The sequence below is a fragment of the Bactrocera dorsalis genome, chromosome 1 (assembly GCF_023373825.1).
Source record: "Bactrocera dorsalis isolate Fly_Bdor chromosome 1, ASM2337382v1, whole genome shotgun sequence".
In the NCBI taxonomy this organism is placed as follows: domain Eukaryota; kingdom Metazoa; phylum Arthropoda; class Insecta; order Diptera; family Tephritidae; genus Bactrocera; species Bactrocera dorsalis.
The window spans coordinates 61,164,190-61,190,191 of record NC_064303.1 but is presented as its reverse complement, the minus strand read 5'-3'; the positions used below and the strand labels follow the sequence as shown (position 1 = coordinate 61,190,191).

The 26,002-nt window shown below is 35.4% G+C and overlaps 2 protein-coding genes across 19 annotated transcripts in view; both read right to left on the bottom strand.

Moving 5' to 3' along the window:
- Positions 1–24,244, bottom strand: part of LOC125780351 (uncharacterized) — a 296,278-nt gene extending 272,034 nt beyond the window's left edge. The window contains exon 1 of the mRNA XM_049462596.1: positions 24,144–24,244. The gene's annotated coding sequence lies outside the window, so the exon portion shown is untranslated. The remainder of the gene's footprint in view (positions 1–24,143) is intronic.
- The window catches only part of LOC105224078 (voltage-dependent L-type calcium channel subunit beta-2), a 995,088-nt gene that overhangs the window by 808,111 nt on the left and 160,975 nt on the right, over positions 1–26,002 (bottom strand). The window contains exon 1 of one of the 18 annotated variants that reach the window (XM_049462507.1): positions 76–108. The exons of the other annotated variants lie outside the window; for them this stretch is intronic. The gene's annotated coding sequence lies outside the window, so the exon portion shown is untranslated. Of the gene's footprint in view, positions 1–75; positions 109–26,002 lie in introns of those variants that run through there. 18 annotated transcript variants of the gene reach the window in all.

Below are 26,002 nucleotides of genomic sequence, written 5' to 3'. Positions count from 1 at the left end.
ACAAGGACTTCAGAAACACAAGGCTTTACCATGCGAGGAAAACATTAAGAAAAGACAATTGTGAAGACATATTACATTATCCGCTCGCCAATTCTGACCCCGCAATCAGAAGTAAAGGGTGATTTTTTAAGAGCTTGATAACTTTAAAAAAAAAAAAAACGCATAAAATTTGCAAAATCTCATCGGTTCTTTATTTGAAACGTTAGATTGGTTCATGACATTTACTTTTTGAAGATAATTTCATTTAAATGTTGACCGCGGCTGCGTCTTAGGTGGTCCATTCGGAAAGTCCAATTTTGGGCAACTTTTTCGAGCATTTCGGCCGGAATAGCCCGAATTTCTTCGGAAATGTTGTCTTCCAAAGCTGGAATAGTTGCTGGCTTATTTCTGTAGACTTTAGACTTGACGTAGCCCCACAAAAAATAGTCTAAAGGCGTTAAATCGCATGATCTTGGTGGCCAACTTACGGGTCCATTTCTTGAGATGAATTGTTGTCCGAAGTTTTCCCTCAAAATGGCCATAGAATCGCGAGCTGTGTGGCATGTAGCGCCATCTTGTTGAAACCACATGTCAACCAAGTTCAGTTCTTCCATTTTTGGCAACAAAAAGTTTGTTAGCATCGAACGATAGCGATCGCCATTCACCGTAACGTTGCGTCCAACAGCATCTTTGAAAAAATACGGTCCAATGATTCCACCAGCGTACAAACCACACCAAACAGTGCATTTTTCGGGATGCATGGGCAGTTCTTGAACGGCTTCTGGTTGCTCTTCACCCCAAATGCGGCAATTTTGCTTATTTACGTAGCCATTCAACCAGAAATGAGCCTCATCGCTGAACAAAATTAAAGCGCGAAACACATTTCGAACCGAACATTGATTTTGGTAATAAAATTCAATGATTTGCAAGCGTTGCTCGTTAGTAAGTCTATTCATGATGAAATGTCAAAGCATACTGAGCATCTTTCTCTTTGACACCATGTCTGAAATCCCACGTGATCTGTCAAATACTAATGCATGAAAATCCTAACCTCAAAAAAATCACCCGTTAGAAGAATACTGAAGGAGAGGAAGCACCTGAAATTATCAGAGGAAGCAATGAACTTATTGGTAGATGACTGATAATTTGTAATTTTTCTATGGAATGCAATAAAATATGCCTGTGTTATAAAATAGTATCTTCAAATTTGTTTTTATTCTACATCTATTATAGCACTCCACAAAAATCAGCATAACTCTCTTAAAACTGAAGCTATTGACTTCAAACCGGTATCAAATTAAAGCTTTTACTGCCACCTTTCAAATAAGAAATGAAATAGATTTTGGTTTTATATAAAATTTCAGAGTTTTTCAACAAATATCGAAAAATCATGAAAATTTGACGTTTATAATTCTTGTTCGGACCACCCTATACTTTATTTAAAAAACTAATCATAGGGTATTTATCAGAAATAAAAGAAGAATTAAAATAAATTTTTTTGTAAATTTTTCGAACAACTTTTTTTTTTGCCTTTTGTTGAAAATTTGACCCAGCAATTTTTTTCGGTGTAAATTTTTTTTTCACTCATTCTGTTTGGGATTTCATTCTGACCAATTTGTAGAAGTTTCTCATCGATACAATTAAAATTACAGTTTAAGCAATATGATTTCCAAAAAATTCCGGTTTCGCAACACTGTGAGACGTATGTTGGCTTTTTGCATATAATTTTGTACGTTTACATGCAATCATATTAATTGATACGATTATCATTTTGCGAATTTTTATGAATACATGCAAAACTTGTCACATTCTAATTAAATTATGCTATTTTCAATATTTGTAATTAATGTGTCATTAAATATATTTTATCTCTGATAATATATTTATTATGAATTCACAAATATGTATGTATGTTTGTATGTAGATATGCTATATATGTATATATGTATGATATATTATCATAATATTTTAAAAAACCTAATATATTACAATAACATTATTACATTTCATTTTAATTTTCATACGCATCTACATACTATTGGTAACAGTGGCGGATTTACAGTCCTAGCCGCTCTAGGCTCCAAGCCATGTGCCGCCCCTTTCTCAGCACCCATCATTATAGACTAAAGACATAATTCATGAATTTGCTTTATTCCCACTTTTAATTAATTCAGAAAATTGTTTAACTAAAAGCTAGCGGATAAAGCTAGTTTATAATATTTTCCGAGATTTCATTTCCATTAATCAAATCTTCGCAATCCAATTTGCTTAAAAAATCAGCTTCTATGTTAAGAAAAACAAGATCGTTAAACCTCTGCTCCGTCATTGTTGTGCGTATATACATATGTAGTTTTTCATTCTCCGCAAACAAGAAAACGATCTTTCTCCAGTACAGTTACTCGCAGGTGTACACACACACATACGAAGAGCAATATCCACGTTTGGGTAAATGGTTTGAATACCTTCGGTTCGTAACCATTTGAACAAACTGACTGCACTCTTTCGCTGCTCATTTTTTATGCTGTAGTGAGAACGAAAATGAAGACATTCTTCTGTAAAATCGTCTTCTAAGTCAGTAGAATAAATCATTTGCAATGCGTTGGCCTTATCTTAGACTTCTGAGATGTTGAGATTCGTCAGGTTGGTACTCGTAATAAATTAAAATTTATTGTAAAGTAATTTATAAGCGTCCCAACGTCTTTTCAGTTCTTCTGACAATGTATCAATTACTACTGAAAAAGTATTTATTCTAAAATTTTCACGGCCATTTTTTTGTTGCATCTCTTCACCTATATTTGTCTCGCCAGGAAGCAGCTTACGCTTTCGATTACGTCGAAAATCGTTTTCGTATTCCTGTACGAAGGACAGTTTTTTCGCTTTTTTTCGAAATCATCGAAATTCTCTCTTGTTTCGCCAACAAAATGTATTAACGTCTCGTACATCCACACTCTGAAGTTTTTTACTGGTGGCGTTAATGCTATCTAGTAAACATCCCCAAAAAACAGCCATGAGGGCCGTTTCAAAACGTTCCAGTTTCAATCGAATACCTCTTGCTTCGCATATAACGATTCTCTTCTGTTGTTTGTCATTTTCGATGGTGACTAGCGCTTTATGGATTTCATTCCAGGATTCGCGTAAACTTTTGCATGCGTCTGCACGAGCAGACCAACGAGTCGTTGATAGACTTTTGACGGTGAAATGGGTTTGAAGGAGTTCTCAACGCTGGGTTGTCGCTGCAAAGAAATTGTATAACTCTTGGAGTAGAGAGAAGAACGAACAAGCCTCTTGGCTGCTTTCAGCTGCACATACACCTAGTAAATTCAGCGAGTGTGCTGAACAGGGAGCATAGTCGGCAAGGGGTGAAATTTCCTTTATTTTAGCTTGCAGGCCATTATAATTGCCTGACATGTTAGCTGCGTTGTCATATGATTGCCCGCGGCAGTTTGAAATGTCAACTCCCAAATCAGTTAAAGTTGAAGTAACAGCATCTGTCATTTGTTGTGATTTGTGGCCTGTGTTTGAAATAAACTTGAGAAACCGTTCTACAGGTGATCAATTAGGCAGGACATATCTGATAACATAAGTGAGCTGGTCTACGTGAGATATATCCGGTATCGAGTGAATGATTAGAGAAAAATATTTTGCTGTTAATATTTCCATTACAATTGTTTCCAAAACTTTGTTTCCTATAAGTCGAATGAACTCATGTTGTTGAAGAAAGATAACTCGTAAATCCTGAGCCAGGATTTCCATAACGTCTAATGTGTTTAGCTAAGAACGGATCGAACTCGGAGATAAGCTCTAAGGACATTAAATAATTTCCATTGATCCAAATTTTTCGTCGTGTCCTCTGAAAGGCAAACCACGTGATGCAAGTGCTTTTACGCATGCAACTACTCTTTTCAGAATGTTTTTCCAGTAATTTATTTCTTCATCTAATTGCATTGTTAATGCGCGGTCAATGCGACCTAACACGTTGCTTCGTTCTTTTATATGCAGAAGAGATAATTTGTGAGTAGGCGAATTCTCACGAGTTGACACTCGATGATATGAATTCGTCGAACTGACTCTCCCCGCCGATAAAAAGCAAACAAGGACCACAAAAAACACATCCAGTACTTTTGGGATAAATTAGCCACTTTCGCGGAACTTTTTCACCATTTAGAAGCTGACGTTCGAATAAATGTCTCGAGAATTGCCGCGCTTTATCTTTGTAAATGCGCTCACTCTTGGAAAAATCCTTTTGGATGTTTTGATTGGCTCCGTTCTTACAAATGTGATCAAGCGTGAACTCGTCGATTGTCCATTTAGCTGGATCGTTGTCGATTTCGTAGAGCTCCTGGTCCGGAGGATTGCGCTGCATTCCTACTACTGCCACTCCTGGTACGTGTGGGATATCTTCGGCTTGTTCTTTTGATATACTTGCCACATTGATCAAAGTATTTTCACTTGAAGACACCGCGCGTCCGTACGAGCTTGACTGGTACGCGCGTAATAACAACAGGTTAGGTACCTAAGTACCTATTCTTCCTAGATACTTTATATTGTATGTACGATGTACGAAATTATTTATACTCTGATACGCAAAAATAATGATTTAGGAAGATTATATAAGCATACGGTTAAAATACTTTGCATTTGAGTTATTTCTTGTTAATCTTGTTGATATCAGTGATTTATTTTTTGCACGATTTGCCGCCCTTAATATCTGGCCGCCCTAGGCCCGAGACCACTGGGCCTTAGGGGAAATAGGCCACTGATTGGTAAGTAGAATTCAAATTCGAATCGTAATATTATCGTTTATCAGTAATATAATGTGCGCGCACTGCTTCACATATACATACGTACATACATATGTATGTAAATTAACACATGACTCCCACGCCATGACTTCCACTCTAAACATCACATCACTACGCAGGGAACATGCAACATCAGCAGTTTTGGATGACTCCCATCAACCTTGCAGTCATTATGCTCCGACGCCAGTTCGCAGCGCTCGCAATCAGATGCTAGCTGCCAATAGACTAAACAAACAAAGTCGACAATAAAAGGAACCACAACGTATGAACAGGTGCGGATCCAGTTTCCTACATGTTTTGTAATTCATAGAATTAAGTACATAGAATAAGGTATATGAACTAACACATAGATAGCTGTTAGTTCAATTTTAAGTTAAACCACAAAATTATATTCTCAATAAAGCTAGTAAGTCTTTAGCAGCCAAGTAATCAAGTTTGATTTTATTCAAAGAATACTTTAATAAGTTTTCAACCAACAACAACACACTTGGAACTGTTTGAGCTTGTTCACCAAGTCGAGCGAATAGCAAGTACAAACGCAACTGGCACCAAAGGACTTATTCAACTGGCGCCCAACGTAGCACGAAAGGACATAGAATCCTGGAAAAAAGGACACCACCCCACCTACAAAAGGACATAGAACACCGTGCTGAAACTCTTAGTGTAAGAATTATAATTAGTAAAACAGTGAAAAGCTTGTTAGCAAAATTGAATAGTTATTACTAAACGTTTTATCATAAAAAATGGTGAAATAAGTTCAAAATGAACGAAGCACAAATTAGGGAACTATTTGATGCCTTTGCAAGTAAAGTTAGGCAATCGGTACAAGCAAACATAAATGAGATAACGGAAAGAGTGAGCAAGTTAGAAATACCAAATCAAGTGAAAGAATACGAATCAATTTCCGTAGTTAGTGGTGTGACTTGCGAAGAGCCTTTAGACATTGTCAAAACACTGCCTGAATTTAACGGCGACGAGACACGTTATGTTTTGTGGAGCCAAGCAGCCTTTGCCGCACTCAAACCATTTGCGCCCTATAGAGGTAGCTCTAAATATCTGTGTCGTTTTACGATAACATCTTAAGTCTTAAAATTGAGTTTTGAGATATTGGCGATTCCCTCTAAAATCTATTGTGTGGAAATTTAATGAATTATTTTTAATCAAGGAAAAAGTAAAACTATTTCTTAAGACATTATATGCCGATTTTGAAAAAAATTTTAGTAAGAAATATGTTTTATTCGTTGTTTTGTACATAAGAAAGTAAAAAACGAAAAGTTAAGAAAAATCAAATCTTAATTTGACTTAAGATATTTTGTCAAAATGAATACTTCAGTTGGATAACACTTAAGTTGACATAAGAGCTTTTGCTAAAACTGAAACAAATAACTCATTGGATATAAGAGTTTTGTATTTGTTTATTTTTAAAACAAAAAATTTATTCATAACAAAAATATACAGCTTCATGTATTGTTTCTTAAATCATATTAATAAGTTCAACTCATAGTACAAAAAATCTGGTTTCAAAGCAAATTAAAGCATTAATTATTCATTAGTTTCATCAGCTTCTGTAAGATCTGGATGACAATCTAACTGCTCTTCTGTTGCTAAGTTTATATAAAATGGCTTATACACTTCATCCACAAGAGGTAACATATCTAAAAGATCTTGTTTCTTTTTTGTGGCAATTTTTATTGGTGCGTCGTAGCATATTTTTAAATCTGTCTTTCTCACGCAGTTTATTCCTCGTTTAGATATGTTTAACAATTTAAAAAGTTCTTCTTCATTTAAGGATTTTTTAAAATAAACATGTCCAGTTTCTTTGGTATATCTTAGCCATTTAATGTCGATCCAGCTATACTTTTCACCACTGTTATCTACTTTTATCCATGTAAATAAATTCTTTGATGCATGTGCAAAGTCATATATGTTCGACTGTGCCATTTCATTAACAACAAATTTTTTTGTTACGCCAATTGTTCTGATAAACTGGTACCAATCACGGGGGTGGTGAATTTTGGTTGAAGTTAGTTTTTTCCTTTTTTTTATCAAAGCATGGTCGCTATCACACTCCATATGAGTATGACCAGGGACCAAGAATTTATGATCTATAATGTCTACATTATTTTTAAATTGCAAACATAGTTGCAATGACTGAATTTTTATTTTGTCCTGGACATGAATCACTGTGTAAAACAACGTGCTTTGCATTAGTATTTAATGTTAATAAATGATCAAACACGCACGATGCTATTTCATTACCCCCTCTTTTTGCTATTGCTTCATGCCACATGTAGCATGAAGCCTGATTACTTGCACAATCATGCATAGTAAGATTAAAAGTCCACAAAGGCCTTTTGTAAAAAGAAAGTGAGGTTCTTAATAATGGTGTCGGAAGACACTGCTGTAGGTCAAAACACAACACTTTAAGTGTAGGATCAGCTAAAGCCCTATGCTTATCATTTTTTTTAGCATCATAAGCTTTTTCTGCTAAATTTACTTGTTTAGATTGCTCTAGTTGTAGAGAGTCCAATTCTTCGGGTTTAGCAACTTGTATTTTGCATTGGAGCAAATCACACTTATGACAAGTGTCAATTTTAGGTTTTTTTAATTTCAAGTTGAGTGTGCTAAACAATTGCGAAAATTTTGAAATTGAAACGGAATAAGCGTATTTTTCACAATAGAGACGATGCATTTCATTCACAGATAAATCACTTGGCAAATAACGTTTTGATGTGTTTCTTCGAGTATAATGGGATTCATACGATGGGAAGCTTTTAATAAAATCTAAAATTTTATTCTCTTTTGCGATAGAAAGTTTTTTAGCGCATTTATGTTTTCCACGTCCATCGCCGATTACACGCCCATCAAGTTTTGCACTCACAACCGTTTTTATAGATTGTTTTGTCTCGGATAATGTGAATGTAAAGCATTTTTTGCATACTGCGATTTTATTACTACCAACTTCCAGAAAATAATTGTTTGTATAAGGTCTTATCCTTGGTTTTAAATCATTTTTAGCCTTTTTTACTGTTTTTGTTTCTTCAACTTCAATTAAGCCACCAAAAAATGTTTTGCGTAAATTGTATGAGCCTAGTTCCCAGTACTGTGTGTGTATGTACTCGTATTGCTGTTCTTCAAAAGTGATTCTATCTGCGCATTTCTTTCTGCACGGTTCCAACCTGCGCACTGCACTTGCCTGAACCACCTTACCAGCGCTTGAGGTGTAACTTTGCCCTTTATTCCTGGAATCTTTTGCATTTTTCTTTGAATATTTTTCTGTTTCCACTTTATTTGCAACACTTATAGAGTTTTCCTAATATTAAGTTTTTATTAGAATCACTTTATAAATGCAATCACTATAAAACTTACATCATTATTTTCGGAACTGGAACTTGCTGCAGTACATCCACTTATATTAAAATTTGGATCAATAATGGAATCATCACTATAGAAATTTACATTGCTTATATTATTCAATAAATCACTTTCCATTTTTGAAGTTATTAGCACAATGACTTGTTTTCAACTGATCGCTTATGTGCGCAATAATGCGTTGTGAGCACGCATCCAAACAAACTTATGTTGAGTTAAAATGCCGTTATGTTCGAAGCGAATTATTGCATACATTTTAAGTAGACTTAAGATGTTTTGCAAAATGTAAAAAGTTCTCTCTTTGAATATTCGAGTTTTTTCAAAACAACTTATGTCCATTTAAGTGAAGAAATTATAAGAATATAAGTTTAACATATTAGCGTAAGAGGACATAAGATGTTTCATTGAATACATATTTTTAATTTTTTTAATATTAATAGAGCTTCAGTTGACATAAGTTTAAATGAAGAAACCTTTAACAACCAATAAAGCATCTCACAAAATTTAAGTTTACTTAAGATCTTTTAATGTATGTAATATTTTCAAAAATAAAGATAAGAAAAATACAAAAGGCGGTAACTTTCTTTAAAAATGGAATTTTTTAAATCGGATTGGACACAAATATGGACTATGAATAGGAGAACTAGAATATGACCTTTACTCGATTTTGACTTAAGTCGACTTAAGATGTTATGGTAAAACGACACAGATATTATCAAGCCGTTGCAATTTGTGTCACCAAATTTTATGAGTAGGTAGAGAAAAAATTAACTCTTATCATAAACAAAATAATTATGTCTCACGTGGGAAATTCCGAACTAATTACATCACTTAACGACAAATACCGTAGTGACGCGCTTCGTGTTTTTATATCTGGGTTGAATAAACCATTATGTAATATCTAGTGCGCTGGCATTAGCCCAAGAACTTGTGTCAAATAATGCCCGATATGCTTTCGCAAACGCTTACGAAAACTCCCACCATCACCCTACTACCAAAGTGCATCTAATACAACGAATCAGGGAAATAATAAATATCAAACCCCTGTGCCAATGGAGGTTGACCCAAGCACTTCCCGATTTGTAAGGAGAACACCGGGTAATACTTCTTTCCAAAACGGCAAGGCAGTAAATAACTACAATAGATGCAGATTAAATGTTTTTAACGGTTTAGGGGAAAGCCCAACACAGGTGAAAAATAGGTCTGCCGATGGTGCACAGCAAGTACCCAACAAAATGGAGAGCATTAATCACGTCAGAATCGCGGCTGCCATATATAGAAAAGCGCTTAAATGGTAAGCTGCTTAGATTTCTCTTGGACACAGGTAGTGCCAAGAATTATATTAAGAAGGTAACATTTCTCTAAAAGGGATTAAAAAGCTTGGGAAACCGTTTATCTTAAAGACAGTAAACAGTAAATTAATCATAGATCAAAAATGTCTAATAAACGTGTTCCACAAGTACTCGTACTTTTATATATTACCCGAACTTCAATCATTCGATGGTATTATAGGATACGATTTTCTTAAACAAATAGTTGGAATTATTGATACAAAAAACGAAAGATTTACCTTTAACAACGGCATAGAACCGTTAAAATTTAGAAGTCTCGCGGAGGTGAATCAATTGGAGTTAGAGCATTACCTGCCTTCATACGTAAAGGCCAGGTTTTTCGAAATATTAAGTAAAAATGAGAAAGTTTTTGCGGACCCAATCATCAAATTAACATACAGTACAAATGTAATAGCTACTATAAGCACATCGACGGATGTCGATTTATAGTAAAAGCTATCCTTACCCAATGGCGGTAAGTTAATTTATTAATAAAGAGATTATTGAATTATTAAGAAACGGAATCATCCAACCTTCCAAGTCGCCCTATAGCAACCCTGTATGGGTAGTGGACAAGAAGGGTATAGACGACAACGGCCAAAAAAAGAAAAGACTGGTCATAGATTTTAGGAAATTAAATAACATAACTGCCAATGACAAATATCCCATACCGGATATCTCAGTTATCTTATCGAATTTAGGCAAGGCCAAGTTTTCCACTACGCTAGACCTCAAAGCGGGTTTCCACCAAATTCTACTGCACGAAAAAGATAGGAAAAAACAGCTGTTAACATCAATAATGGAAAATACGAATTTTGTCGCATGCCATTTGGCCTCAAAAATGCGCCAAGTATTTCCCAACGAACCATAGATGATGTGTTAAGATCCAAAATAGGAAAAACATGTCATGTCTATGTCGACGATATAATAGTATATTCGGAAAATGAAAACGAACACCTAAAGCATTTGCAAGAAATTTTAACTTTACTAAATAATGCAAACATGAAGGTAAATTTAGAAAAATCAAAGTTTTTTAGAGAAGAAACGGAATTTTTAGGATTCGTTGTATCAAAGGATGGGCTTAAAACTTCACCCGATAAGGTGAAAGCTATCCTTCAGTACGAAGAACCGAAAACTGTTCGAAGTCTCCGAGCGTTTTTGGGTCTGACAGGATATTATAGAAGATTCATTAAGGGGTACGCTGACGTAGCAAAACTCTCACAAACTTCCTGAGGGGTGTAAATGGCAATGTAAGCGCAAACCAGTCGAAGAAAATACCCGTTGAATTAGATATAGAAGGACGAAAGGCATTTGAGAAACTAAAAGAAATTCTTACGTCTGAAGAAGTAATACTTCTCTACCTAGATTTTAATATTGGTGCGATCTTATCACAAAATAAACGCCCAATCACATTCATTTCAAAAACACTATCTAAAACAGAAGTCAACTATGCAGTAAATGAAAAGGAATTACTGGCTATAGTGTGGGCTATCAAAAATTTAAGAAATTACATATATGGATGCAAAGGACTCAATATTTTTACCGATCACCAACCTCTCACATTTTCAATGTCAGACAAAAATCCAAATGCAAAAATAAAAAGATGGAGAGCTTTTATAGAAGAGTTTGCCCCAACATTTTTTTATAAACCTGGCAATTTAAATGTTGTAGCAGACGCTTTGTTAAGGCAACACTTAAATTACCTAACTGAGTCCTGTTCCCATTCCGAAATTTCTTTAACAAATACAATTAGAATAAAACAAACTCCCTTAAATAGTTTTAGGAACCAATTAATAATAAGTAAACGCGATAGTAACAGTAAAAAGACAAAAATTTTGTTTCAGAAACACATTCGACATGAGAACTTTACGGATGAACAAGATCTTATAAAATTACTAAAAGAAACAATTAATCCTGATGTAGTTAATGTACTTTACTGTGAAGAAATTGATCTCGGAGAGATACAACAAATACTATTAAAGAACTTTTCAGGTATTAAATTCGTGTACACTCAGAAAATTGTGATTGATGTAACTAACAAAGACGATCAAGAAGAAATTTTAGTTGCTGAACACAACAGGGCACACAGAAATGCAAAAGAAAATTATGAGCAAATAACAAAAGATTATTTTTTTCCCAAGCATTAGGAAAATTTTAAACGAGCTCATTAGGTCATGCAGGACCTGTTTACTCTCAAAATATAATAGGAAACCAGACAGACCAAAAATTGAAGAAACTCCTATTCCAACTTATCCAGGGGAAATTTTACATACATATACGTAGATATTTACTCGACGGCAAAGAATTCATTCTTGACATGTGTCGATAAATTTTCCGAATTCGCAGTAGTAAAAAAAAATAAAAACACGCACAATTATTTATATAAAGGTAGGCATTATGGAAATATTAAACATATTCCCTAAAAAGAAGATTATAGTGTGTGTTAAAAATTACATTAAAAATAACCATAATATACAGCAATATGAGGACCCACCTTACCATAGAAAGTCAAATGGTCAAGTGGAGCGATTCCATAGTACACTCACAGAAATTGGTAGATGCATAAAAAACGAAGGGAACTCAAGTGATGTCGTGGAAATGATCTTATTAGCAACCATTAAATATAACAATTCAATTCATTCGGTCACAGACTATAAGCCAATGGATATAATTTATGGGAAAGAAATATCATATAAGGATATAGAGGAAAAACTTAGGAAAAAACAAGCAAATGATTTAATATTTCATAATAAAAAAACTAAATATAAAACATATAAAAACGGAGATATTGTCTACGTTAAAGTAAATAAACGGCTAGGAAATAAGTTATCAAATATTTACGGAGAGAAAGTAGTTCAGGAGGATTTAGGTACAACTGTTAAAATAAGAGGAAAAAAAGTTCATAAAAAAAATATTCGTTAATTTCAGGTTCTGGCAGACAATCGCTTCAGCAAAGATAATAGACTACTCTAGGTCGTTCTATATACCTATAGAGGATGGAGAAGTCGCAACTTATAATGACACAAAATTTCTCATACACAAAACGGAGCTAAATAATTTTGTAAAAATGGCCTATGAAAATCTCCACATAGCAGAACGTTTCTCATATCCAGAACTTCAGAAAACAATAGAAATAGAGTCGCAACAAGTAATAAGACTAGTAAATATATTGATTTTACATCATAGGTATTCACGCAGTATAAACTTACTAGGATCGGCACTTAAATTTGTCGCCGGTACACCGGATTTTTATGATTTCAATGAAGTAAAAATAAAAACTGAGGCACTAAGAGAATCCAATAACGATCAGTTAATAATAAATGCAGAAATCACTAATAAAATCAATCAGATAACGGAAAGAATAAATGAACTAAAAAATGATAATGGAATAACAAAAGAGGATAACATTTTTGAACTTATTTCACATAGAAATAATATTATCGTATTAGAATTAGAAAATATTATTTATTCAATAATGTTGATTAAAATGGATGTAGTTAACCCACTTTTATTAACAGACAATGAACTAATAGATATAAATTCAAGCTTAAGAGATAAAATTAGCTTAACAATTATACTAAGTAATTCTAAACTTAAGGTAATGCAGAATAATGAAACGATATACTTCATAATACAGTATTCCATAGTAAATGATTTTTATCAGAAATTTCTTATTGAGCCTGTAATTCGAAAAGACAAGATACTACAGTTAGACTGCAGAACCGTTGGAAAGAGAGGAGGACACTTTAAATTATTAAAAAATTGTAATAATAAAACAGTCATTAATTTTTGTCAAATAGAAGATAAACCGAATTGTTTATTAGATCTGCTCAACAAAAACACATTAGTTATGCTAAAAACTATAAAAAAATCGACAATGTAAGAGAGGGCGTAATAATATTAAATAATGATAAATTTATAATACAAGATGGATTTAATGAAAAAATAACTATAAATGGAACACATTTAGTAATATTTCAGGATAAATTAACAATCAACAATACAATTTTCGAAAACAAGGAACACAGAGCTTATGACAACTTAGAGCACCCCGGTTTACAGAAATTAAACATAGTAAAAGAGTTGGAAGAACTAACCTTGGAAAACATTGACCAAATTGGTATTAAAAACATTAAAAGAATATCAAACATACAAGTTAGCACCAGCTAAGTTGACACCAACACTATTGCGCTAAGTCAACAATTACAAAGAACTGGGAAATAGCCCAGACGCGCGCTCAGCAAAATTGTCAATATCAGCAGCGCAATATCCGGCGTACGCCGATCAAAATTCTGGATCGACCTAAAAAAGGAATAAGCAAAATAAAACACTTGCAACAACATCCGGCATGCGCCGACCAACACCAATTGCTGACACAGGTAGAAATAGGGTATATTTAAGAAAGAATAAGTAATTAAGTATTAGTATTAATGTTTTGGTGATTCAATAAAGGTCTTGCGACCAACGAAAAAAATCTTTTTTTTTAGACTTGTACAATACAAGTCGATAACTGGCGCCCGAGTCAAATAAGCTCGGCGGAGTCTAGTCGTTGAAAGTGTTAAGAGCGTTGAAAGTGTCAGAAATAAATAAAGACCTTTTTTTAACGTGCAACAATAAAGCGCCACAAACTAAAGACTTTAAAAGAAATTTGGCATAATAAAGTGCCAAAAACAAATAAAGACTTTAAAAAAAAGTGCCACAAAAAAAGCACCGAAGAAAGAAAGACTTTGTGCCACAATAAAAACGGCTCCACACAAAAAGTGAGATAATAACACTACAAAGAAATTGTTGAAAACAACATAAAATCAGCATAAAGTGGCGTGAAGAGGAACGTGGAACTTCCTTGACGCCCCAACGACAGCACGACACCAGCCGACCCGGAGTAAAACAGCAAGGAGTAAGTAAGTGTTCCCGAGTACCGTAAAGAAAAAAGGATATCAGCACACTTACCGGCATATCTATCAACAATGCAGCTGCTACTAATGTAAGAAAATAGATTATAAGTACTAATTTAGATATACGTCAGAAAAGTGAAAAATTTAAATAAAGAAAACTTTTTGTGAAAAAATAGAAAATAGTGGAAAATTTAAACAAAGAAAAATAATTAGCAAACAATTTTTTCAATAAAGGAAGTTTTTGAAAAATTTTTAAAATCTAGAAATAACAAATTGGCTTGTACAGCCTATAAAATTAAATATTACTGAGGCTGCGATTCACCATCCAAGGGACCCTCCAGTGATTTATCAACTAAATAAAAATCTAAAAGGATAAATTAATTATAAAAAATGAAAGCAGATAATAACAACAAAAGAAAATGGCAAATCCGAATAATTTGATCAGACCACCCGTGTTAGGGAATAACACAACTCCCCCACCTGCCCAACAAATTTCCCCAGACTTGGCAAACATGATACGAGTTATGGTTTCCCAGGCTATAGAAGCCAGTGGACCAGAGCTAGTCAGGACTACCCTAGGCAATAACAATAATCCTATTATAAAAGATCAGACCATAGAAGAGCAATATAGGAATAATATGACTGAAATGGATAAAGTCCCAGATGTCGTACGAACCTTGAGAGAATTCTCAGGAAACGCCTCTGAGTTCAGCTCATGGAAAAAAAGTGTCGAGCGAATTATAAAGATATATGAACCTTCAAAAGGCACCCCAAAATTTTTCGGAATTCTAAATGTAATCCGGAACAAAATTGTTGGAAAAGCGGACATAGCATTAGAATCATATAACACCCCCTTGGATTGGACAGCCATCTCCCGTTGTCTGACCACCCACTATGCCGATAAACGCGACATAGGCACTCTAGAATATCAAATGACCTGCCTTATTCAGGGAAGGAGCTCTATAAACGAATTTTATCAGAAGGTTAATAGTCAATTATCCCTAATACTTAACAAAATAGGATGCATGGAAATTGGCGAGGAGACAGTCCATCTACTAACGGACAACTACCGTGCCAAGGCCCTGGATACCTTTGTGAGAGGACTTTCCGGTGACCTCCCGAGGCTTCTGGATATAAAAGAACCCAAGTCTTTACCAGAGGCACTACACCTTTGTCTAAAGCTGGAAAATCAAAGCTTTAGAGCACACCATGCCAACAACCAAGTGTTAAATGCACTATCAGTCCCCAGACATCAAAGTTTCAACTCTTTCATTCCTAGACAACAACCCCCCATGGCAAGGCAGGTACAACCATTAAACTCACGATTTCCCGAAGATTCTATCCCGAATCAGCCCATATACCTCACCCTCAGCAAACTTATCGCCAACCAAATTTGAGTCCCCATAGCTCCCAGCAATATCAAAATTCAAATTCGAATCCACACAATAGCTACCAACAACAAAACTCCTATAACCACTCTAGATATCCATATAACCAACAACCAAACTATCCTCCCCCAAGGCCACCTAAACCTCCTCAACCCATGGACGTGGATGAAAGGGTCAGGACAAGAGCGGTAAATTATGTGAACCGCCCTAAGCCCCAAGAATCTGGCAAACGACCATTAAATGCATCCATGATCAACCACCCCCCAGCGAAAGCTCAAAGGAACTTTCATATAGACACGGACGAAACAACTTACGATCCATACCATGAAGACCAACATTATGACCAATACGACAACACCCAACAAACAGCTTACAGTCAGGAAACAGCTTAAAATAATGTAGACAAAGAACCATATGACCTAACGGACGTACATTTTTTAGACTGAATTGCTCTTCGTTGCCCTATTTTCTATGCAAAACGAAGAGCGGCGAAATACTTAACATATTGGTGGATACAGGATCTAACAAAAACTATATCCAATCCGGTCTAGGTAAAAACGCAAAAGAAAACGATAACCCCTTTTTCGGCAACTCAGTTGGAGGAAAAATAAAAATTACACAACACACATTTTTAAATCTTTTCAACTTGGAAAACTGCAGACTCAAATTCTTTCTACTACCCACACTTAAGACTTTCCATGCTATATTAGGAAGCGACAGTCTAAAAGAACTTTCAGCAGTCATACACACAAGAGGAAATTTCATGGTCATAGCAAGCACAAAAAGAATCTATCTAAGACAATTTAGCATACAGAATGTTAATACAATACATATTCGAGACGAACATCCTACAACAATAGGTAAAGACGAAATAAGCCAGCTAATACGAAAACACCGCAACCTATTCTCAGAACCAAACGAAAAACTGACATACACAACAAAAGTAGTAGCAGAGATACGAACAATTTCCGACACGCCCATATATTCAAAATCTTACCCATACCCTACCAGCCTTAAACAAGAGGTGGAAGACCAAGTAAACAAATTATTGGAAGATGGAATCATCCGAAAATCAAGGTCACCCTACAACTCACCTGTCTGGATCGTACCCAAAAAGAACGACGCTTCAGGCGAAAAAAAGTTCCGAATGGTTATCGATTACAGAAAACTGAATACGGTCACAATTGCAGATAGGTACCCAATACCAGAAATAAATGAGGTTCTCTCTCAACTAGGAGAAAACCGAATTTTCTCTGTAATTGACTTAAAAAGCGGTTTCCATCAAATTCCTCTTAAGGAATCTGACGTGGAAAAGACAGCTTTTTCAGTGAACAATGGAAAATATGAGTTCACTAGACTGCCATTTGGTTTGAAGAATGCCCCGTCTATTTTCCAACGGACATTGGACGACATACTAGGGAACATATAGGACGGATATGCTATGTATATATAGATGACATTATTATATTTACAAAATCAAACATGAAAGTACAAGTCGACAAATGCGACTTCTTTAAAAAACAAGTCAAGTTCTTAGGATTTGTAGTATCCTCCGATGGAATTTCAACAAACCCATCCAAAGTACAAGCAATAGCCAACTTGCCCTATCCTCAGACGATCAAAGACTTAAGATCATTCAGGCTTATCTGGTTATTATAGACGATTTATCAAAGATTATGCTAAGATAGCAAAGCCGTTAACATCCTTACTTCGAGGTGAAGAAGGAAGAATGTCTAAGAGCAGTTCAAAAAAAATCCAAATACAATTAAATGAAGAAGCAAAGGCAGCATTCAATAAAATCAAGAACACGTTGACATCTAAAGACGTAATTCTGCAATATCCCGATTACAGCAAAGAATTCAACCTGACTACAGATGCCTCAAAATATGCCATAGGCGCGGTCCTGGAGCAAAATGGCAAACCAATTACCTTCATTTCAAGAACATTGAACAAAGCAGAAGAAAATTACGCGGTAAATGAGAAAGAAATGCTTGCCATAATTTGGGCACTCAACTCCTTTAGGAACTACCTATACGGTACAGCAAAAGTGGTAATACACACTGATCACCAGCCCCTTACATATGCCCTAAGTAATAAAAATAACAATTCAAAGCTAAAACGTTGGAAAGCAATACTAGAAGAGTATAACTATGAATTAAGATACAAGCCCGGAAAATCGAATGTAGTTACAGACACTTTATCTAGACCATTTAAATTAAATTCATTATCAGTTGCTACCCACTCCGATGAAAGCTAGTAATCTGTGGAAGGACCCATAAACGCCTTCAAAAATCAACTTAGGATCTCTTTAGGAGAAGAAGACAGCTATCAGTTTAAAATACCATTCCCGACCTACCATAAACATCTAATTACTAAACCCAATTTTTCAGTGGACAACCTAGTGGCATTATTAAAACGTTACCTAAACCCTTCAGTCATAAATGGCATAATTACCTCCGAAGAAATAATGGGAAAAATCCAAGAGGTCTACCCCCTACATTTTTCCAATTATAAAATCCGCTATACCCAAACAAAAGTAGAAGACTTAATAAACGAAGACGCCCAAAACGAAGAAATTTTGAAAGAACACAAACGAGCACACAGAAATAGAGATGAAAATAAGAAACAACTCATACAAAAAGTCTACTTCCCCAAAATGAAAGCAAAAATAGAAAATATTATTAAGCAGTGCAAAGTTTGTAAGGAACATAAATATGATCGTCATCCCAACAAACCGAAATTACTCGAAACCCCAATTCCCCAATATCCCGGTGAAATAGTTCACATAGATATCTATACTACAGAAAAACACCTGGTCTTAACGGCATTAGACAAATTTTCAAAATACGCACAAGTTAAATTAATAAGATCAAAAGCAATAGAAGACATTAGAGGACTACTACGAGAAATAATCTTTTCTTTCGGAGTACCGAAAACAATAGTCATCGACAACGAGAAATCGCTAAACTCAGCTTCCATTCAATTCATGGTTGAAGATCAACTTGGAGTTGAAATATTTAAAACACCCCCCTACACAAGTAGAGTCAACGGTCAAGTGGAAAGATTTCATTCCACACTATCCGAGATCATGCGTTGCCTTAAAACAGAACAAACTCATCGCTCGTTCCAAGAACCACATATGAATACAACTACTCCATACGACCGATAGAGACATTTTTCGGCAGACGAGTTTCAATAGACCCCGAACAATACGAAAACTCACGCAGAGAAAACATAAACATACTTAGGAAAAGACAAGCGAAGGACTTAGAAACTCATAACAAAACAAGACAACCCATAAAAACATATTCCCCTGGTGACATAATTTACGTCAGGATAAATAAACGATTAGGATCCAAACTTACCGCTAGATATAGGAAAGAAATAGTAAAGGAAGACAAATCTAGCGTGGTAATAACTGAAAAAGGACGGACAGTACATAAAAGTAACATCAAGACCTAGAAACACTAATAATCTTTAAATTTTCTTATAAACGTATAATTTTTTTTTCAGACTTCTCGTACATTTAGTGTACGCAGACTTTAAAATTATAGACTATACGAACTCACAACTAGCAACATTTGACACAGGACTGACGAAAATTCAAACTGGGACCTATAGGATAATACACAAAGTTGATCTAGATGCATGCCAAAATGCATTAAATGAAATAAGCACCACTGTAAAATCAAAGATTACTAATGAAAACCCCCTTTTACCCATCCTAATTAATGAATTAAATCTAGCACAAACTTATCTAAATAGACTTAAACCAAAAAGATTTAAGAAGTCTATAGACACGATAGGAAAAGTATGGAAATGGATCGCGGGAAATCCCGATCATGATGACCTAGTTACACTGGAGAGCCAAATAAATAACATAACAATAAATAAAATAGTTTTTGATAGGATAAATAAGATAACAGCCGTTTCAAATAAAATTTTGAAAGCCGTTCAATCTAGCGAAGACATACAGCACAATGTTGCTATAGAATTAAAATACAAACTTAGAGTTATAAAGGAAGAAATTATCAATATAGATTATGCGATTCATTGGGCTAAATTGTCATTAGAACTAGCAAATGTAAAAATAGCTTCAAATAACACAATGTTATTTTACATAGTAAGCATACCATTAACAAATGAAGAAATTTGTGAATCAAATCTAACTAATTAAACCAATAAAAAAGGAAAAATATATTAATAAAATCCCTTTCGAGGACATTGTAACTTGTAATGATAATAAAATATTTGCCATTAAACTAAAATGTAAAGAAAACAACAATATTAGAATTTGTAAGGAACATTATAGACATTAGTAACACTACCTGTGTCCCACAACTACTCAAGAGCAAACCAGCAGAGTGCACATTAGTCAACAATCAGCACATCCCTTCAGTTGAAAACATCTCACCTGGAATAATTCTACTAAACCAGTACAAAGGTGCAATTCAAATTGACAACCAAAAAATAACCCTTGAAGGATCATATGCAGTGCAATTCCACAATTCCACGGTTATAATCGACAACCAGAAATACTCTTTTAACGAGATACTAACCAGCAAACCCCCGCCTGCTATACTGCAATCAAATATCCCCTCAAACAAGGAAGAAGAAATTTTAAGCTTAGAAATGTTGAAAGAACTTCACATTAATAACACCAAGCGGTTGGACGCATTGAAAACAACCCACACAGCAGCCCTAGTAACAAATTTTTCGCTAACGATCACTAGCATTATCTTCATAGCAAGTTTGATTATCAAGTTAATCATGAAAATAAATTTCAAGGCAGAACCAGAGCTATCGGGCTACAATCCGAACGCCAATGAGGCCGATATTAAAAAAGTTGTAACACCCGAAATGCCTTACTTAACAGAACCCACAAGCCCAGTTTTTTAATCCAAACAAACGAGGACGTTCGTTTTTGGCGGCGGAAGAGTTAGCACCAGCTAAGTTGAAACCAAAGCTGACACCAACACTAAGCGCTAAGTCAACAATTACAAAGAACTGGGAAATAGCCCAGACGCGCGCTCAGCAAAATTGTCAATAGCAAAATAAAACACTTGCAATAACATCCGGCAGGCGCCGACCAACACCAATTGCTGACACAGGTAGAAATAGGGTATATTTAAGAGAGAATAAGTAGAATTAAGTATTAGTATTAATGTTTTGGTGATTCAATAAAGGTCTTGCGACCAACGAAGGCCTTGCGACCAACGAAAAAAATCTTTTTTTTAGACTTGTACAATACAAGTCGATAACTTATATAAACCAAAAGATAGAAACAAACCACAGTAGCATGAAGATAGTTTTATGCGTTGTCACAATGACTCTATTCATCACAATTGTTGCAAAATTTTGTAAACGTACAACGATTAAACTTATAATGAGGAGGCAAACTCAACAAAGTAATGATCTACTCATTGAAGAAATATTGAGGCAGGTCAATGCAAGTGATACAAATAACAGCAAATAATCGCGGACGATTATACTTAAGAGAGGGAGGAGTTAACACATGACTTCCACGCCATGACTTCCACTCTAAACATCACATCACTACGCTAAATCCATTCGCAGGGGACATGCGACATCAGCAGTTTTGGATGATTCTCATCAACCTTGAAGTCATTATGCTCCCACGCTAGTTCGCAGCGTTCGCAATCAGATGCTAGCTGCCAATAGACTAAACAAACAAAGTCGGCAATAAAAGGAACCACAACGTATGAACAGCTGCGGTTCTAGTTTCCTACATGTTTTGTAATTCATAGAATTAAGTACATAGAATAAGGTGTGTGAACTAACACATAGGTAGCTGTTAGTTCAATTTTAAGTTAAGCCACAAAATTATATTCTCAATAAAGCTAGTAAGTCTTTAGCAGCCAAGCAATCAAGTTTGATTTTATTCAAAGTATACTTTAATAAGTTTTCAACCAACAACAACCCACTTGGAACTGTTTGAGCTTGTTCACCAAGTCGAGCGAATAGCAAGTACAAACGCAACTGGCACCAAAGGACTTATTCAACTTGTACATGCATAAGTGCTTATGACATACTCACTCAAATACTGCTTACACAAGTCTACACATGTAAATAGGTCGCCCGCATAAACTACAAATATTGTCCTACAAGAACAACAACCGTCTCAAATAGCATCAGCAGCGTCACAAGTCAATATGGCAGCCAAATAGGGTAGGTAGGTAGGTAGGAGTGCAGCCCTATCGGGCTCAATTAGCACTTGATGTGCCATTTTGATACACTGTTCGTAGAACCTCCTGTATCTGCTATTACGTTTCACTTTCTCTCTCAAACCATTTTGAGGTTTCGATGAAACTACTTATGTCCGATATGCTTTTATTGGAAATCCATTCAAGGTTTGGTGCTTGATGGATTCCAAGTGTTTTGTGTCGGCTATGTGCTAGAGCTGGGCATTCGCAGAGAAAGTGGAAGATTGTTTCCTTGTTCCTTGCTACTCCGCAGCCACGGCAGTCGGTACAAGGCAAACCCATTTTGGATGCGTGTTCCCCAAATGGCCAGTGCCCTGTTGTGGTAGCCGTTACTCTGTAAATACTTTTTCTTGACCTATTTAATAAGTCATTGGTTTTTTTTCCTGTCATAAGTTGGCCATAATTGTTTAGTTATGCCGCATTTTGTAAAGTTACTTGTTATTTTCAACTTGTTGAAATTGCCTATTGGTCTCTCTTTTGATCGATGCTAGCGGGCTTGGTATTACTTCCGCCTCGGATTCGTTGAGGAAAGCTCCTGCCTTTGCCAACAAGACTGCTCGTCTGCTTTTCGTTACCAAAAATGTTCCTGTGGCCGGGAACCCAGATCAAGTTTAGTTGGAGCTTGTCTTTTATTGAGCTTAGTGCTCTTTTGCAGTTGTGACCTGCGCTGGAATTTGTCATGGGTGAAGACAAGGCCAAGAGCGCCGCCTGGCTATCCGTAAATATAATTGCTTTATTTATATTCCCGTGGTTTTCTAGTAGAGCTTCGCAAGCTTTTTCTATGCCTAGTACTTCTGCTGGGAAGATGCTAGCCGAGTTCGGTAGACGTATAGAGAGAGATATGCCTAGATCAGCGGAGAATACCCCTGTGCCTACTCCGCAGTCCATTTTGGACACGTCGGTATAGACTGATATGGTATCCTCCTCCCTATAGAACCTCTTCTCCATTCTCGTCTAGATGGTAAATAGTCGATGCCAAAATTTGTAGAAAAACACACAACAAAAACATATTTATTCCTGAACGCAAGTGCACTTTCAACGGCAAACTCGCTTCTTTCATAAAAGCAAACACCATTACACAATCACTTCACAAAAAGAAGTGAACAAGTGGCAACATAGCTGTTGTCGATTTATAATATTTGTCATTCTAAAATATTTTTCCGTGGCTGGGTCGATATGTATGCACGCTCATACATATATGTACATACATATTTACAAAAGTTTGTTTGTAAAGCTGTTAGAGCGGCAAGGGAAGCGGTGACAATCGGCGTTCGTTCGCTTATTTTTTCGGCACAGCTCGGATTTGATACCAACAACACAATGTTGTGATCCTTTGTCACTGCGTCGGTCCATCGGTCCGTCGACACATTGACTCTTTGACAAAACGTAAGCTTCGCCATTGAATGTCTGTGTCAACGGAAATTTCTAGACAAATTTACAAACATTATGCGTATGGTCTGTCATATTTGCTTATATGCACTAGGGTGGTTTTTCAAAATAAATTTTAAATTTTTGGAAGTGCTCACTTCTAGAAATGTGCCATTTAGTGTAAAAATACAATTATGACAGTTTCAACTCAATCGGATTTTGCCTTCCCGTGCCGAAAAGGCATTGAAGTTTGACAAAATTGACATTTTTCGCGAAAAAGCGTTATTTTTCGACTTTAACTTATGACTGATTCCACCTATTACAATAAATTTATTATCAAATGAAAGGTAATTTTGTTGAAATTAAAGTCCATTGGAATACATTTTCTTTAGAAATGCATGGTTTGGAAGATATTTAACATTTAATGGACCAAGTTCGTGTCAGATGCCTTAGTATAGTTCTTCGCAGTAACACTCGAGGTTCTCCACGATTTTTGAAACTATCCTTACCTTAACCATAAACAATGCAGACACTGAAGTCCTTTATTTTATTATAATAGAAAAAGCTAGAAATTAGTAAAATCTTTTAGTTGTATATTGTATTTTCAGTTTTCGTACATTAATTGGTACAATATTTAACAAAAAGATAAGACGATGGGAACAAATCTAATTAAAAAATAAACATATGGAAAAGAAAATTCATACTAAAAACAAAAATTATAAAAAATTTATCAATTTATTTATATATTATTATTTCCAATATCATTCATCAGATAAGGGTAAACAAAACTTTGAAGTTTCAAAAAGTCTTTATTTTCGGACCATTTCTTGGGGTCCTCTGTCAAAAAATCAGTTTTGACTTTGAAATATTCGAAAAAGGCCAGGCTTTGATCCGAAACAAAGTTCTAAAGCGAAATATTTTTAAATAGGTTACAGCTTCATTTTCAGAAACTTGCACCCTCATTATCCTTGAAGACCGTTCTTCTTCTGTTAAATTTCTGTACGATAAAATCTTTTTTGCCATTTTTCTTTTTATTTCATTTGAAACATTTTTGTCAAATAAGCTAAGGCAAATCAGTTCCGGGTTCAGATACCACAGGTGAAGAATATATCTTCCCAATACCTTTTCTGATACACCTTGATCAATACGTCTGCACTTAATTACATTCTGAACAAATTGTAAATCATTACCAGGTGCACTTATTGCGTTTGAAGCTTGACACCACAACTTCACATACAAATTAACAATAAATAAACAAATAGCTTTTAGTGAACTGAACTCCTCTTCAGACATAGAAAACTGTTCTCTAAAAATGAACATTTTCAGAGAGTAAATGGCTTTTGCCATCCAACGGGCGTGATGATAAGCACCAGGAGTGTTAAACGAAACATCGTGAGAAGGGACTTTTCCTAAAAATATTAAACATAACTTAATAAGTTCTAAGTAATCATCCCTCGGCTGTTTTTCAGTTAACTGAAAGAGAAGAAATTTCGAAACCTCTTTTTCGAACTCTTTCACTGACTTCTTTACCGAATCATCCTATACCCCTTCAATGTATTTAGACTGATCTATGTTAGGCCAATGTATTTGAAATCTTCTAAAAATGTCAGGTTGGGGAGCAGTCGTTGATCCCATTTTGTACTCAAATACTGACCGTAAAACGACTTCTAAAATGTGATGGCGGCAGGCTAAGTACAACAAACTTTTACCTAGCTGTTTTTCTAACAAGGTGCATGCGCCTTTCATTCGTCCTGTGTTAGAAGCCGTCGTATCAATACACATACCAACAATTTTATCGCCAATATCCCATTCTTCTAGACTACCGCTAACAGCTTCTGCCTGAGTGGCGCCTGCGAAATTTTCTAATTCCGGGACCCCCAGTAGTTGTACATAGCCTCCTTTGCTTATCAAGATTGCCAACCGTTCAGCACAGGTTGTCCGAGGTGATTTCTTCCACTTCTGATTCAGAAGACAATGAGATGTCTCATACATTTTCTGTTGCAATGAAAAAAGGAAAGAAATTGTATGGATTTTGGGAGAAAAATACTGTTGATGTTGGTAACAAATAGGAACGAATAAACGCTATAGCTTCTAAGAGCCAGCATTTTATTACCTATTTAAGTATGGGTTTCAGTATCTAATTTTTAAGTAAAATTGGGCAACTATACTATAAACTTACCAGCGCTTACTGGTGAAATCTGTCGCCGTCGCCACTCTTCTGCTTTTGCTTTTCTTGCTTCTTTTCTTTGTTCAGATAGAGTTGTATTCACATCGATACCTTCCATATGGCCTGGACGTCCTTTCATTCTCTGATATGTCAAAAATTTAATATCTTCCTGATTAGACATTTTTGAAATGGAATCTTCCACTGCTACATCAAAAAGATCGGACAGTTTGGATGTGAATGCAAGATTTTTTTCCTCTTGACGTTTTGTCTTCAATCTTGAACACTTCTGAAGTGCCCTCCATTCGTTATATAATTTTTCGACTTTGCGAACAGCATTTTTATGTAATTGATAAGGTATTCTAGCTTTCTCCCAGAACACAAGAACTTCCGTCAGAGTGAGTTTTGCAGTATCACTAAAAGGTAATCCAACTTCAAGAATGTTGTAAAACAATGACTTTAACATTTGATGATTAGAT